General features: G+C 38.9%; 1 protein-coding gene and 1 long non-coding RNA gene across 6 annotated transcripts in view; one reads left to right on the forward strand and one right to left on the reverse strand.

Moving 5' to 3' along the window:
• UNC13B (unc-13 homolog B) overlaps positions 1 to 18,124 on the reverse strand; it is a 243,211-nt gene that overhangs the window by 126,659 nt on the left and 98,428 nt on the right. The window lies entirely within an intron of this gene.
• Positions 1 to 18,124, forward strand: part of LOC309663862 — a 113,562-nt gene that overhangs the window by 87,949 nt on the left and 7,489 nt on the right. The window contains exon 2 of the long non-coding RNA XR_014265504.1: positions 17,759 to 17,817. This is a non-coding gene — a long non-coding RNA (uncharacterized lncRNA). The remainder of the gene's footprint in view (positions 1 to 17,758; positions 17,818 to 18,124) is intronic.

Consider the following 18,124-nt stretch of genomic DNA (forward strand, 5'->3'; position numbering starts at 1 on the left):
AACATGCATAATTGTGTAACATAGTAATTGAACAGAAATGATAATGAATTGATGTAATGACTGCAATTAGCCACATCAAATTCTTTCTGGAAGATGGCAGGATATAAATAAATAAATAAGTGAGTCAGAAGACTACAATTAACATTATTTTTAACAGCCAAACCATATTGTATAGTCTCTCTTTTCTTTGTTAGTTTGCCAGCACCTATAATTAGCATCAGTATCAACTGCTCCCACCAATACCACATGTACAATGTATAACTCATCACCCACTCTTACTGACAGAAGTCCTAGACCCACTGCACTGCCCTACTACTAAAATAAGACTCTCTACACTCTAAGGAGGCCATAACTAGTATATTTTCCTGTCTGAGAGTCCGAGTCCTGGACGAGACATACCAGAAGATGTGGACTAATACTTTACTCCCACTACCCAGGAAAGAGTAGTTCTAGCCAGGAAGAGGTTCCTTGGCCAGGAGCGAGAGAGTGGAGTGGATTACCTTTTGAATTCTCCTTTCATACTTTTCATTTATCCTACTATGAATATCTTTCTTTTCAATTGGTACATTCTGATTAGCTTCTTCAAAAGTCATTTCTAAACTCATCTCTCTGGAAAGCCTTCTTGAACAAACTACATGCCATTCTTAACCATTTGCTTCTTTGCCTCCTTAACACTTCCCTCTCTATTTCCAAGGTATTACTACTGAAAACAAACTGAAAGGAATTGCCCAAAATTAAAATATAAGCAGAAACACAAGTTGATAAACCAGAGAAGGAAATTTGAACAGGACACCAAACAAAGAGGAGGGACCAGTTATTAAGAGCCAAAATAGGAAGTCAGGAAATAAAAGGCCCAAGACGGTAGAGGAAGAAAAGACAGGCTAAGCAGGCAAGCAGGAAGGAGATTCTGAATGAATCACAGCACAGGAACTGTTGCTTGTGGCTCTCTGCAACAAGATTAGTAGGAAGGCTGGCTATAACTAAAGGCCAGGGAGGAGAAAGCACTCTCATACTTTGCTAGTGGGGGTGAAAATAGTACAGCTTCTAGAGAGGACTATTTTGTAGTATCTTCCAAAATGTTAAATGCATTGTTAAATGTAAAATGCTTTGACCCAGTAATCTCACTACTAGCTATTCATCCAATATGTATACATGTATGAAATCATATATGTGAAATGATATCAACTGCAAGCACTGTACCAGCATATATTGGAAGCAACTTAAATGTCTGTTAATAGCAATTCCAATCCTAAGTATATACCCAATAGAATTGAAAACAGGCATTCAAACAAATACTTGCACATAATTGTTCACAGCAGCACTATTCACAATATCCAAAAGTTGGGGTAAAAAACAAATGTCCATCAACTATGAATGGACAAACAAAAGGTGGTATATCCATACAATGGAATATTCAGTCATTAAAGGAATAAAGAACTGATATGTGCTACAATTTGGAAGAATCTTAAAAACATGCTAACTGAAGAAGCCAGTCACAAAAGGTCACATACTTATGATTCCATTTACATAAAATATCCAGAATAGGTAAATCCATAGAGACACAAAGTAGATTAGTGATTGCCCAGGACATGGCATTAAGCAGGAACCAGGAGTGACTGCTTAAAGCCCACAGGGCTCCTTTAGGGGTGATGAAAACGTTTTGGATTCACATAGAGGTGAGAGCCCCACAGCGTTGAGAATGTACTAAATGTCACTGAATTATACACTTTAAAATGGTTAATATTATGTGAATGAATTTCATCTTGATTTCCAAAATGTCCATGTTAATAGGGACTGGATCCCAACATGTAGTATATATCATACATTGTTAAGTGAAAAAAAGCAAGGCATGTAACACGGTGCAAAGCATACTACCATTTGTGAGGGTGGTAAGTATATGTATATACTTATGTATCTATACAGTAAATGGCAATAGTGGTTGCTTCCGGGCAGAAACTGAATGGCTAAAGGATAGGGTAGTGAAAAAAAACTGTGCCTCATAGCATGCACTGCATCTTTTGATATAAAAATGAACCTTATGCATGTGGTTCTTTGGAAAAAAAAATAATAAAGTGGGGCAGGAGGAATTAGCCCTAGGTTTGAGGTAATCAGTTCTCAGGGAACACCAGAATGATTAGGATGCTTTAACAAGAGCCAGAATAGGAGACTCAGATAAAAGTGTAAATAGTGGAAGAAAAATGGCGAAGAATGAATATGAGCTAGACCCCTGTCTTCTGGGATCTGAGAAATGAGAAGGGGTAAAGAGGAAAGTGATGAGGTGGGAGAATCTGCAGGATAGAGGCCAGCTGGCCATGCAATCCTACTTTCCTTCAGGGCATGTAGTCCTTGGTAAATAAGTGAAAGTAATCAGTGACATAAAGCTTGCTCTTCTGCTTCCACTGTTCACAGAAATAGGTCTTTAGTCATAGCCACAAAAATTTTAAGTGGCACAAAACTTTCAATCCTACAGCAGATTTAAAAGGAGAGAGGATGCTATGTGACAAGGACACTAGGTTCAGAAATAAAAGAAAAGGCTCCCAAAAGAGTGAATCTGCCAAACTGGGCCAGCCGTGAATATCTTCACTCTTTGAAGAAAACTGTGTACAGCAGAGGGACTCAGTTCCTTCTGCAGATTAGCAAGTACAACTTTGACATCACTCTACTCCCTCTAAGCCAATATGCTCAGCATATAATTTGGCATTTTTAAAATCCTTTCCCCATACTTTTCATTTATCCTACTACGAACAAGCCTTCCTTTCAATCAATACATCTCAATTAGCTCCTTAAAAGTCATCTCTAAACTCATCTCCTTGGAAAGCCTTTTTGAACAAACTTATGCCATTCTTTACTATTTGCTTATTCCGTGCCACCTCAGCACTATACTCTCTCTTTCCAAGTTATTACTATGCACCCGCTGAAGGTCATTAGTTAAATAACATTCAAGGTGCTGCATTTGTGTATTTGTCCTCTTCTCACCTGTGTCTAGTTTATGAGCCAGGTCTCCCGATTTTTTGCATCCTCCCATTAATTCTTCCTTGGACCCCACAAATATACTCTCTGGTCTATGTATCTACTCAGTAAGAACAAGAATACTCCAAGAAAATAGAGAAACCTTTAGGAAGGAAGAAACAAAAAGATGTGATGGATAAACTTGTACTTAGGAGCCTTGGACTTCTTTTCTGTAAAGCTTGTCTGGAGTCTCAAAGCTTCACAAGAGAAATTAAGGAAAATATGACAATTCTCTTTCTGTCTGGCATCTGCTAAAAAGTCTTCATTTCTACTAAGGATAAACATGAGCACTCTCATGCTTATAAATTACCTTACAACATAGCTAACAAAGCTTTAGCTATTGTCGACCTCACATCTCAGTTACCAGAATATGAGTGTAGCAGCCTTAAATACAGAAGGATCCTAGGAATCTACAAGCTCTGGAGAAAATAAATTTCCAACCCTCCAAAAAAAGAATGCTATCTTCCAGCAAATACTGCAAATTACACTCTTTTTCAATAATAACTGTTTTCCTTTTTTTTTCCCAGAAAGGCCAAATTGTTTTTCCCTAAAATCCAGGTAGGATGAAGTCTCTCAGGCACAAACAACCAGGCTTCATTCCCTGGTATCTAACACATCAGAGAGTGAGACTAATAGCTGTGCAGATTCCAAAAGAAACAGAAGACCATGTCCCTACCTCCTGCAATTCACCAGGCTTGAGGAGAAAAAAAAATCCTGTCACTCGGGGAGCAATGGAAAGTCTAAGAAAGTTTAGAGTACATTACTAAACTCTATTAGAAAATAATGGGTGATGGGCTCATGGGTAGTAGTTCCATTATTATGCTCCCAAACTTATATATATTACATGTATTCTTTCACATATTCAAATAATCCATAATTAAAATTTTAATTTTTTAAAAATTAAAATGTTGGAAGAGTACACACTAAACTGTGAAAAGTAGTTATCTCATAGTAGATTGGACGGGGGTATTACAGAGAAATTTTTCATTTTCTATATTATACATTTATGAATCATTTTAAGATTTTTGTAGTGAAAATGTTGTGTTTCTCTTTTTTTAAGTTTAAAATAAAAGGCACTGATTTAGTATGCTGGAAAAAAATTCTTCACAACACCATGCAAAGTGACTACCAAGAATTCAAACTCAGTGAGGAAACTAACACATTCTGTGAAAATAAACTGCAGGAAGTTCTTAACCCAGTAACAAATGTGTGAAAGTCATTCTAGGAGGGTGAATGAGGACAGAGGAAATATTCCTATTGTATTCAAGGCCAGGATTTCAGGGAAACAGACTTTTGCCCTGGAAAGCAACCCAGAAAGTAAGCCATCTATTTCCCTATGGTTTCAATAAATTCTTAAAACATAGTAAGAATCCAAAAGGGTCACCGATCAAGAAGTATGCAAATCTCAAATACAGTAAGCTATGAAAATTTTATTGTAGTAAATGGTACGCAAGACCAATTCAAAGGATGGAAAGAAAAATCAAAAGATATCTCTGATGTATATATGTATGTTTAGACAAGTGTAAAACCTCTCAAATGACTCATAAGAAACTGCTAATGACGACTGTGAGGAGAGGGTCCAAACAGCTGGGTACGGGAATGGAAGGGACACCATTTTCTGTATTCCTTTTAACATTAAAATTTTTGGTACCAGTATACATATTATCTATTCGATAAATGAATTAATTTTAAAATAAAAAGGCAGGGACTTCCCTGGTGGCGCAGTGGTTAAGAATCCACTTGACAATGCAGGGGACAGGGTTTGATCCCTGGTCCAGGAAGATCCCACATGCCACGTAGCAACTAAGCCCATGTGCCACAACTACTGAGCCTGCACTCTAGAGCCCGGAAGCCACAGCTACTGAAGCCCGCGCACCTAGAGCCCACGCTCTGCAACAAAAGAAGCCACTGTGGCATCTACATATATACACTACCAAATGTAAAACCGATAGCTAGTGGGAAGCAGCTGCATGGCACAGGGAGATCAGCTCCGTGCTTTGTGACCACCTAGAGGGGTGGGATAGGGAGGGTGGGAGGGAGGGAGACGCAAGAGAGAAGGGATATGGGGATATATGTATATGTATAGCTGATTCACTTTGTTATAAAGCAGAAACTAACACACCATTGTGAAGCAATTATACTCCAATAAAGATGTTAAAAAAAATTAAAAAATTAAAAAAAGAGAAGCCACCGCAATGAGAAGCCTGTGCACCTCAAGGAAAAGTAGCCCCTGCATGCCACAACTAGAGAAAGCCCACGCGCAGCAACGAAGACCCAACACAGACAAAAAATAAATTATAATTAATTAATTAATTAATTAAAAAATAAAAAGGCAGTAGCCAATGTGTTTCTGAACAGCAAAATATTGGGTTGGCCAAAAATTCCTTTGGTTTATAAGTAAAAGTAAAAGATAAATTTTTCATTTTCACCAAGAACTTTATTGAACAACATATTCACCCTTTTATTCCACTACCTTCTGCCATTTTTCAGGCAACCTTATAATTCCATCTTCCCAAAACTTTTTATCTTTTTGAGCAAAGAACTGTTCTAGGTGCCTTTTACAATCTTCCAGGGAATTGAAATTTTTTCCATTAAGAGAATTTTGTAAAGACTGAAGTAAATGGAAATCCAAAGGTGCAATGTCTGGTGAATACGGTGGATGAATCAGAAATTCCCAGCCAAGCTGTAACGGTTTTTGCCTGGTCATCAAAGAACCATGTGGTCTTGCGTCGTCCTGATGGAAGATTATGTGTCTTCTGTTGACTAATTCTGGACACTTTTTGTCGAGTGCTGCTTTCAGTTGGTCTAATTGGGAGCAGTACCTGCTGGAATGAATTGTTTGGCTTTCCGGAAGGAGCTCATAATAGAGGACTCCCTTCCAATCCCACCATATATACAACATCACCTTCTTTGAAGACCAGCCTTTGTGTGGTTGGTGGTGGTTCATTTCTCTTGCCCCACAATCTCTTCTGTTCCATATTATTGTACAGTATCCACTTTTCATCACCCATCACAATTTGTTTTAAAAACGGAACGTTTTCATTACATTTAAGTAGAGATTCGCATGCGGAAATATGGTCAGGAAGGTTTTTTTCGCTTAACTTATGTAGAACCCAAATATCCAAGCGATTAACATAACCAAGCCGGTGCAAATGATTTTCAACGCTTGATTTGGATATATTGAGTGTGTCTGCTATCTCCCGCGTGGTATAACACTGATTGTTGTCAATTAATGTCTCGATTTGATCGCTATCAACTTCAACTGGTCTACCTGACTATGGAGCATTGTCCAGAGAGAAATCTCAAGCATGAAACTTCGCAAACCACTTTTGGCAGGTTCGATCAGTCACAGCACCTTCTCCATACACTGCACAAATCTTTTTTTTTTGCATTTCAGTTGCATTTTTACCTTTCTTGAAATAATAAAGCATAATATGCTGAAAATGTTTTCTTCCATCTTCAATATTAAAATGGCTACACAAAAATTCACCAATTTTGATGTTTTCTTTTTAAATGCACGCTGATATGACAGCTGTCACAATACGATCTAACAAAATTGTTTTGAAAGAAGTTAAAGACAACTAAGCGCTGCTAGAGCCATCTTACGGAAAAAAACCAAATGAACTTTTTGGCTAACCCAACAGATCCCATGAGATTTTTGCCATCAAGGGGTTGTACAGTGGAAAGAACATGGACCTTAGAGTCAAACGGAAGTTTTAACCCCAGTTCACCCACTTCCTAGAAATAAGTGATGCAGAAAAAGATAACCGGTTGGGAGATCTGAAAAAAATCTCTCCGTGCTGCTCTTCCCAATACCATGTAAAGTGGCTACCAAGAATTCATAACTAACAAGGAAACCAATATATTCTGCAACTTTTAATCACAGCTGACTTGAGAAAGCAGAATTTTAACCTAGAGGGCAATAAACAGAACCCTCAAAATCCATGATATATATTGAAATTCACATTATGACAAAAACGACTGTGAAAGTTACAGAGTTAAAACATTTCTTTTATGAGGTAACACTGCAATGGATAGAGCTAAAGGTCAGCTGGTGTAGGGACTAAACAGCCCACTTATAAAGCCTTGAACTTATGAATAGCATAAGTATTATATTATGGTTTTGAGGAGTAGATAAATTTGTATTTAAATGCAGGGTGGCAGTGTCCCAGAGGAGACTGAGGTACAGGATTGAGTTTAATAATTTCTCCGGTCTCCCAGTACTATCTTGGGCACCTATACCCCAATTTCAGTGCAGGGCATGGTTTAGAAAGCTAATAGAAATCCTGACAACTCAATATCAGAAAAACAAACAACTTGATTTAAAAATGGGCAGACATTTTTCCAAAGAAGACATATAGATGGCCAACAGGCACATGAAAAGATGCTCAACATCACTAATCATCAGGAAAATGCAAATCAAAACAATCTCACACCTGTCACAATGGCTATTATCAAAAAGATAAGAAACAAGTGTTGGTGAGAATGTGGAGAAAAGAGAACCATCGTGCACTGTTGGTGGGAATGTAAATTGGTGCAGTCACCATGGAAAACGGTTCCCAAAAAAATCTAAAAAGAGAACTACCAATGTTCCCCAAAAATCTAAAAATAGAACTACCAAATAGAAAACAAAAACACTAATTCACCATGTTTACAGCAGCATTATTTATAATTGCCAAAATATGGAAGCAACCTAAGTGTCCATTGACAAATGGTTAAAGAAGATGTGGGGGGTATGTGTGTGTATACACATATATATGGTGTGTATATATTTATACACATACATGCACACAATGGAACATTACTCAGCCATTAAAAAGAATGAAATCTAGCCATTTGCAGCAATGCAAGTGGACCTGGAGGGCATGATGCTAAGTGAAGTAAGACAGACAAAGAAAAACAAATACCATATGATTTCACTTATATGTGGAATCTAAAAAACAAAACAAATGAACAAGCAAAACAAAAACAGACTCATAGATACAGACAACAATCTGGTTGTTGCCAGAGGGGAAGAGGGTAGGGAGGTAGATGAAATAGGTGAAGGGGATTAAGAGGTACAAAATTCCAGCTATAAAATAAGTAAGTCACAGGGATGTAATACACAGCATAGGGAATATAGTCAATAATATTATAACAACTTTGTATGGTGACAGATGGTAACTAGACTTATTGTGGTCATCATTTCATAATGTATAAAAATACCGAATCACTATGTTATACACCTGAAACTAATATAATATTGTATGTTAATTATAATTCAATAAATAAAATAAAAATTTTAATAATTAAAAAAAGAAGTTCTAGCAGACCGTGCTAATGTCTTTTTTTAAATTTATTTTTACTGGAGTATAGTTGCTTTATAATGTTGTTTTAGTTTCTACTGTACAGCAAAGTGATCAGCTATAGGTATACATATATCCCCCCCTCTTTTTTGGGTTTCCTTCCCATTTAGGTCATCACAGAACATTGAGTAGAGTTCCCTGAGCTATACAGTAGGTTCTCATTAGTTATTTATTTTATACATAGTATCAGTAGTGTATATATGTCGATCCCAATCTCCCAATTCATCCTACCCACCCCCCTTGGTATACATACGTTTGTTTATCCATACGTTTGTTCTCTCTGTGTCTCTATTTCTGCTTTGCAAATAAGATCATCTATACCAGTGGTCCCCAATCTTTTTGGCACCAGGGACCAGTTTCGTGGAAGACAATTTTTCCACAGATCGGTGGGGGGATGATGGTTTTGGGATGATTCAAGCACATTACATTTATTGTGCACTTTATTTCTATTATTATTACATTGTAATATATAATGAAGTAATTATACAACTCACCATAATGCAGAATCAGTGGGAGTCCTGAGCTTGTTTTCACTTGCCACTCACTGACACGGTTTTGATATGAGTCTGCAAGCAACTGATTTATTATGGTCTCTGTGCAGTCAAACCTCTCTGCTAATGATAACCTGGATTTGCAGCCACTCCCCAGTGCTAGCATCACTGCCTCAGCTCCACCTCAGATCATCAGGCATTAGATTCTCATAAGGAGAATGCAACCTAGATCCCTCGCATGTGCAGTTCACAGCAGGGTTTGAGCTCCTATGAGAATCTAATGCTGCCACTGATCTGACAGGAGGCAGAGCTCAGGCAGTAATGCAAGCGATGGGGAGCGACTGTAAATACAGATGAAGCTTCGCTTGCTCGCCTGCTGCTCACCTCCTGCTGTGCAGCCTAGTTCCTAACCGGTCTGTGGCCTGGGGGTTGGGGACCCCTGATCTATACCATTTGTGCTAATGTCTTGAAGGGGCCTGCCATGGAACAGCAACATGACACTGCAAAAGGATATAGAGGATAGGCTGGGTTCTGTCCCTCCAAAAGTTATGGTAAGCGATTCTTTATCCCTTCAAGAAAGATCTACCTACTACATGCTCTTGAAAGCTAATACTAGTTGTGACTGTGAGGTCACTAAGTTCTGTAACAGATGGATCTCTTGATAGGCAGGGGCTATCAGCATGATGGCTACTGTCATCTGGAAAATACGTAATACAGAAAACAAATTGCTAAAGAACAGACCACAGGATCTGGTACCAGCCAAGCTTCCTTTTTATCTGGAGCTGCGCAAGATAGTTAGGTCTGATGGTCAGAAGTGTCAGGTCCTCTCAAGTTGGTCAAGTTGGTAAAGTTGGTAAAGTGCTAGAGTGACAGACAGTCCCATAGTTTGCTGTACATGATCATGCCTTGACACAGTGAGTATTTGCCAATTGGGTCCACTCTTTCCGGCATGGACCCACCAGAAAGAGGTGGACAAAATTTCATGTTCTGGGCTTCCCTGGTGGCACAGTGGTTAAGAATCCGCCTGCCAATGCAGGGGACATGGGTTTGAGCCCTGGTCTGGGAAGATCCCACATGCCGCGGAGCAAATAAGCCCGTGCGCCACAACTACTGAGCCTGCACTCTAGAGCCCGTGCTCTAGAGCCCGTGCTCTGCAACAAGAGAAACCACGACAATGAGAAGCCTGCACATCACAACGAAGAGTAGCCCCTGCTTGCCTCAACTAGATAAAGCTCATGCGCAGCAACGAAGACCCAACACAGCTAAAAATAAAAACAAATAAATTAATTTTAAAAAAATTTCATGTTCTGCTAGAGTTCACCATCACCTGACTAGGAAAACAAGTCCTGTTCCTCATCAAGAGGCAACGAGAATACCCCACAAGCATAAATCTAGTCTTGTTTGAGGTAGGTAGAGAAATGGAACTAATAGCAGCATTGGCTGTACCTGCCCAGAGTTTTGTATTTGGTTGATTCTAGCAGGGGAATTACACCATCATCTGTAGAGCAGGCAGTAATCTAATCTTTCAGGTGAGGAATATCTGGTATACATATAGAATGGCCTATTTCTCTGCCTCCCCAAACAGGTAGAATATTAAAAATAAGACAAGTCATAGCATGGCAGTGGACAGTTTTGGATGGAGACCAAGAATAATATGACATAAGAGGAATATTTGAGTGTAGTGCAGACTAGGGATACAGCATGTCAGGCCTGATGGATTAAGAGTAGTGGGAAGCACTAACACCTCATGCTTCCTAAGGATCAATAATATCAGCACGATGGATCACCAGGAAATATAACACTAAGAGTTGAAAAGGAAAAAAGGGCAAGACATTTTACATAAAAGTGTCTCTTCTGGGCATGCTGGTAAAAGAAATCCTTTTGAAGTTAGTGGTGGTCAAATAAGATATCATAACAAGGTAGGCAAACTGTATTACTGACAATGCTTCTGAATGTTTGGTCACTGTTATTCATACATGTGACTAACATCCAACTGTTCTGAACTGACGCATTCTTTAAGAAAAATTTTAAACAATATGTTGAGTTATGCCCTATTTTACTAATTTAAAAGACTGAGTCATACTCAGGAAATTTTGGTTTATGATCTGACACGGCACTATTAATAGGCAATATTGTAACAAAAGCAGTGAAGCAAACCTTTCATAGACAATCGGAGAAATCTCTTTGAAACATCAATGATGGGCTGTATCTCAATCAAAATTTCAAGCTCGCTTAAAGGTCATATTACAAATGAAAAAACAGGCCCCAAAACTTATTTCAGCCATAGTAATTTATTAGGAGAGACCTTACGGATATTACTAACAGAAGAGACACAACTTTAAGAGCTAGTTAGAACTCTCAATGAAGGAATCACTAGTACTGTTGAACTAAAAACTGTGTCAACCTCCACAACCAACCATCATTCAATTATATCTCAAATCCAAACTAAAAAAGTAAATCTACAGGGACTTCCCTGGTGGCGCAGTGGTTAAGAATCCGCCTGCTAATGCAGGGGACACGGGTTCAATCCCTGGTCTGGGAATATCCCACATGCCGTGGAGCAACTAAGCCCATGTGCCACAACTACTGAGCCTGTGTGCCACAACTACTGAGCCTGCGTACCACAACTACTGAAGCCCACACGCCTAGAGCCCGTGCTCCGCAATGAGAAGCCCACGCACTGCAATGAAGAGTAGCTCCCGCTCGCTGCAACTAGAGAAAGCCCGCTAGAGAAAGCCCGTGTGCAGCCAAACTCAGCCAAAAAAAAAAAAAAAAACTAAATCTACAATGACCTGTCTCTATATTGTCAGGCCTGGGATCTTTTTTTTAATAAATATTTATTAGTTTTTAAATTATCATAAAATAAATGCATTTGGAGAAAATTTAGAAAGTACAAAAAAGTATAAAGAAAAAAAAATTTACCCACAATCCTACCACCAAGAGCCACTATTAAAAATATTTCCTAGGTTTTGTTCCTATGCTTATGAGTATATATTTTTTAGATAATTGGGATCCTACTTAATCAGTTTAGGTTACTCATTTTTAAAAACTTATTCACATAATTGTTTTCTGTATCTTAAAAAATTACTTAAAAACATATTATTCCATTATATGGAAATGCCACAACTACCCATTCCTCCATTAATTTTGCAATTTTTCTCCATTATAATTAAAACCTAATCATAAATGTCCCTTTGCATCTCAAGTTATTTTCCCTGAATAGTTCCTAGAAGTGAAATTACTGAGTTAGAAGGGTTGTACTAATTTACACACCCTGGCAGAATATGTGAGTACTCATCTCATCAAGTCCTTGCCAGATGCTGATTCACTTTTGATTCATTTCTCAATTGCAGCCAGTGATACTGTCACTGATAATACAGTGGGTGGGCAAAGCAGACATGTATAAAAATTGAATATAGCAGAAAGTTGTAGAACTTAGTAGTCATAAGACTATTCGGTGTGGCAACACAGTGTGCTGCTGCATTCCTTGACAAGACATAGGTATAAATATCCTTACTGAAGATTGAAGTTTGAATACCTTGATTTCTAAATACCGTCCCCCACTAAAAGGAGCCAGGGTTCATTGGAGAAATGCCTTATTCTAGAACTGAGGCAGAGAAAGGACAAGATGAGCCTGGAACATCTTATACCAGGAAAGGAAGGAAATGGTCAAAAAAATGACGGGGTCACATCAAAAGAACACAGGATCTGATTTTAAAGGGACTCCCATAGGCCAAATTTGGAACAATGTGAGCATCAAAGAGAATGACAGAACTGGATTATAAAACATTGAGTTAAAAAAAGAATTCATGAGTCCATAGTGATAGTCATAAAAAAGGAGGATAGGAAAGGGAAAGCTCTTTACAGAAGATTGACAGCTGTAAAGCAACTATACTCCAATAAAAATTAATTAAAAAATGGTTGAGGGTTTTGAACCCAGAAAAAAAAAAAAGACTGACCGCTACTCGATGTAAAGGCATGATAGAAAACCATCATTTTGTGACCAGCAATGTATTGAATAATAATAAATTAAGGCCATAATCATAATAGATTCTAAAATTAATGGATGAAAGGCTATGAGAAAATAGGTTATACACACACAGTCTCAAAGTATTACCCACCTAGCCCCAACAGTTTACTTATTAATTACAAAGCGGAAAAAATACCTTAACAGTGGAGAGATCTGGATAACATCATCTGAACTAATAATTAACATAAGCATCACAAATAAAGCGACAAACTGACATCAGCTCTGCAGTAACCAGAACTAATTATGAAGAAACAATCAGACAAATCCAAATTTTAGGAAATTCTGAAAGGCAATTTAACTGGATCCTTGTCAGCTGTCCAGCAGAATGTTTATGCTGATGTGGGAAAAAACAACCTTTTGGGAGAGCAGTTGTTGGTGAAGAGAGGTTACACAGTCCCTTCTCCTGTTTCTCCTCTCTGATTCCAAGTGAGGAGAAGTTCCAAGATTCACAGACTGGGGTTGCTTGCAAGAATGGGAGCCAGACAGGTTGGAGGTCTACTTGGGTGGAAGAATTGTTGATCTGAACCCTGTACCTACCTAAGTAGACAAAAAGAGGACTGGAGAGACGAAGCAGAGCTGGGAGATAGAGAATAGAATGAAATTGCCTTTGTTTCTCAGAGCAAGAATAAGTGAGCTCCTCAGGAGTCAAATAAATTTTGTGGAATGTGGTTGGGCCTAAGCTGTCTTGATATTCCCCCCATTCAAAAAGCCTCTATGGGCTTTCCTGGTGGTGCAGTGGTTAAGAATCCGCCTGCCAATGCAGGGGACACGGGTTCAAGCCCTGGTCCGGGAAGATCCCACGTGCCGCGGAGCAACTAAGCCCATGCGCCACAATTACTGAGCTTGCACTCTAGAGCCCACGAGCCACAACTACTGAGCCAGCATGCTGCAACTACTGAAGCCCGCACGCCTAGAGCCTGTCCTCTGAAAAAAAAAAAAAGCCTCTTTGTGATAGGATACCAGCAGCAGCAAGCTAAGTACATCTATTGGTGGAAGAAGTCAATAGTGGACAAAAGAGGCTGAACCAGAGCAATCTCTCACATCCAGGAACTGGACCCTGAAGAGTACTCTGAGGTAACTTCTGGAGAGTCACAAATGTACCTCAATGAGAGAACAAGCATTCACCTACCCAAGAGAGGACAGGAAGAATCAAGCAGTATCAACCAGACAGGCAGCAACAACCAAAAAGAGAGGCTCAAGACCTCTCCTAGGAGGACTGATGTTACTGTTCTTAGAAAACAGAAACATCTTCAGAATCTCAATGTATGTCTTACCTATCCATGAAGACTGCTCCAAACACTGACTTAGTGTGAGAATAAGACATTGCAGTGAAGTGACTGCTCATGGCATAGGTATGTCTTTGTGTAATGGCATTCACTGAAATATCCCAGATGGCCTCTAGTCCTTGGTCTTTAGTACACAGAAAACACTTGAGACCTCTCTTAATCCTGCCCAAGTGGCTTCATTAGAACCAGAGTCTCACTTGCTACTTCTAGAGAGCCCAGGACTCATTCTGCAGCATGTGCGACTTGTTAGAGCATGGGAATCTCAATAGGGACCCACTGGACTAGAGATAGCATCCAGCCATTCCCTCTTTGGAGTCCTACTGTTCACTAGTACCACCCAGAAAGTAGACACAAGGTCCCAATGTGTCTACTCTGGTCAACCTCCTCTCCTCTCACTCAAGTCAAGGAAAGCTTCTCTTACTCAGGAATAGGGAGATTATGGTGAATCTCTGCTTCTTCCCATAACAGTTATTCAAAACATTTTGAACATTCCCCTCAAGTCCTAGGCTTTCAGTTACTAAAGCCCCGAAGACCATTTCTTCAGCTCTTGCCTTCCATATCTTTCCCTGAAGTAATGGGAACAAGAACTAGCAATAACACAGGGGATAAAAAAAACATGTGGACATAATGTAATATCACCCTATGACATATCTACATATATTACAGTTACCAAAGGAGACTAAAATATCCTAAGATAAAAGTGAATGTGAAGTGTTTTTACTGAATGTTAAATTCAGAAAGGTCTGGCCCCAAAGAAAACATTGGGAAGAAGCATATAGTTCGCCCCAATACTTTTAAAGAATCTCATCATTTTTAAGATGTAATTGGGGCCAAAGAAACTTTCATATCAAAGATAAGAGTAAGGGTTTCTTTAGAGCAGTAGCCCAGTGATTTCTGAAAATATTTTGAAGACATGTCACAAGTGAATGCAGAGAACTGACCCTAGCGGAGAAGATAGTGGAGGGACCACCCACATGAAGAAATCTCAGGACTAGGAAGTTATAGGGTCCCATGATATTACAGCTAAAAGAGTCCTAGAGATCATTTAGACCAACTCTCCCATTTTACACATCAAGAAATTGAAATAGACAATGGAAAGACTTCCAAAGTCTCTCAGAGAGACACCAGCAAACCCACATCTAGAACAAGGATTCAACTACTCCATTACTCTTGTTAATAACCTGTAACTATTAAAACTAGTACATTGTTAAATATTTACAAAATATAAGAAATGCAAAAAAGGGGTTTAAAAAGTCATAATCCCACATATCAGAGACAAATTTGGTTAGTATTTTAGTGCTTCTCTTTCTAGGTATTCTCCCCGTAATTGTACAGATATATTTACAATAAGTATATTAGTCTGCTCAGACTGCCATAACAAAATACCATAGACTAGGTGGCTTAAACAACAGAAATTAATGTTCTCAGTCTCTGGAGGCCAAAAAGCCAAAGATCAAGGTTCTAGCAGAGTTCAGTGAGAACTCTCTTCCTAGCTTACAAATGGCTACCTTCTCACTGTATCCTCACATGGCAGAGAGAGCACTGTGGTCTCTTCAGCTTTTTAAGAGGGCACCAGCCTTATCAGATTAGGGCTCAACCCTTATGACTTCATTTAACCTACAACTCCTCTTCACAGGCTCTATCTCCAAATACAATCACACTGGGAGTTAGGGCTTCAACATATGAATTTTAGGGGGACACAATTCAGCCCTAGCATTCTGCCTCTGGCCCCCCAAAATTCATGTCCTTATAACATGCAAAATACATTCATTCTATTCCATCAGCCCCGGAAGTCTTAACTCATTCCAGCATCAACTCTAAAGTCCAAAAACTCATTTAAATATCAACTAAATTGTATATGAGTAAGAATCCAGTTATGATTCATCCTAAGGCAAAATTCCTCTCCAGTTGTGAACCTGTGAAACCAAACATGTGCTTCCAAAATACAATGGTGGGACAGAAAGATAATCCCACTCCACAAGCGAGAAATAGGAAAGAAGAAGTGACAGGTCCCAAGCAAGTCCAAAATCTAGCAAGGCAAATTCCATTAGATCTTAAGTCTAGAGAATAATTCTCTTCGGTTCAATGACACACCTTCCACTGGGGTGGCATTGTCACTCACTCAGCTCTACAGAGTGGCCCTGGCCCCATAGCTCTCTGTGGTGGCCACCCTTTGAAACAAAAGGAAACATCTCTGTCCCTTGGGCCTGTGCTAAGACTGGCAGCCCTGATATTCTCCAAATCACCTTCCGGGTCACTCTTGCCTTTCCTCAATAGCACACGTTTACGTCAAATAACTCTCTGATCTAGTCTTGTAGAATCCAAGAAATCCAACAGCCTTCCTTCATTCCATCCCTCTTTCTCTGTCTCCTTTAGTTGAAACTGGCAATGTCTCTGCTGGTATAATTCCATCTCTATTCCTGGCTTCTGCTGATGGCTGGTTTAGTCCATGAGTCACACCCATGATCTCTTTAGTGTTTTCTTCAGAACAAGATTTCTCATTTTTCACAATATATAGGCTAAGGATAGGCTAAGAATTTCCAAATCTCCAAGTTCTGGTTCCTTTTTACTTAACAATTCCTTCTTCAATTCAACCCTCTCCTCTTGCATTTTATTACAAGCAGTAAGGAAGTCCCAAGCCACACCTTCATTGCTTAGCTTAGAAATCTCCTCTGCTAAACACCCAATTTGATCACTTATAAACTCTACCTTTCACAAAACACTCGAACAATTCAGCCAAGTTCATTGCCACTTTATAACAAGGATCACCTTTCCTCCAGTTTCCAATAAACCGTTCCTCATTTCCATCTGACACTTCTCCAGAACAGCCTTTAACATCCATATTTCTGCCAAGAGTCCCTTCATAGCAACCTTGGCTCTTTCTAGCATGCACCTCAGAATCCTTCCAGGCTTTTTGCCCATTACCCAAACTTCCAAAGCCACTGTCACAATTTTAGGTATTTGTTGCAGCAGCACCCCACCTCTCAGCACCAAAATCTGTACTAGTCTGCTCAGCTGCCATAACAAAATACCACAGACTAGGTGGTTTAAACAACAGAAATTTGTATCCCACAAGTTTAAAGGCTAGGAAGTCCAAGATCACGGTGCCGGCTGATTTGCTTCCTGATGAAAGTTCTCTTTCTGGCTTGCAGATGGCCACCTTCTTGCTATGTCCGCACACGGAAAGCTCTGTTGTCTCCTCCTTTTCTTAAAAGGGTATCAGTCCTATCAGATTAGAGCCTCATTCTTATGATCTCATTTAACCTATATCATCTCCTCACAGGCCCTATCACCAAATACTGGGGGCTAGAGCTTCAACATATGAATTTTAGGGGTATGCAAAAACTCTTAAGTTACATATGTACATATGTATATACATATACACATACACATATACAAAGGGTAAGAGTTTTGTATACTTTCTAACTTAGTTTCATGAAAATTTCCCCAATACATTATTCAAAGAATATTCAAATCTTATGACTATTATCATTTACTGTTGTTTAACTATTAAGTCATTTTCAAATTTTGCTATTTAAATAATTTTGCAATGAACATCTTTCTATACAAATCCTTGTCTGTTTCTTGATTATTTAGGACAAATTTCCAGAAATTCAACTGTTGAATCAAAGGTCATGAATTTTTAAAGGCTCTTGGTATGTACTGCCAAATGGCTTCCCAGAAACCTGTACTAGTGTACACTGCCATCTGCAGTACACATTATAATTAGAATAAAATATTTTTCTGATTGAAAAAAAAAACAGTGTCATAAATGACTAAAAAGGCAAGTTTTTTTTTAATTAAAGGAGTCAAAGATTCAGGACAACCAAATAAAAATGTGTGATTCTTGATTAGATCATACGCTGGTGGGGGAGGATGGCTATAAAAATACTTGGGGGACAATTGGGGAATTCTGAATATGAACTGTATATTAGATATTATTGTAGCAATGTTAAATTTCTT

Source organism: Balaenoptera physalus, assembly GCF_965194825.1.
Source record: "Balaenoptera physalus genome assembly, chromosome: 7".
In the NCBI taxonomy this organism is placed as follows: domain Eukaryota; kingdom Metazoa; phylum Chordata; class Mammalia; order Artiodactyla; family Balaenopteridae; genus Balaenoptera; species Balaenoptera physalus.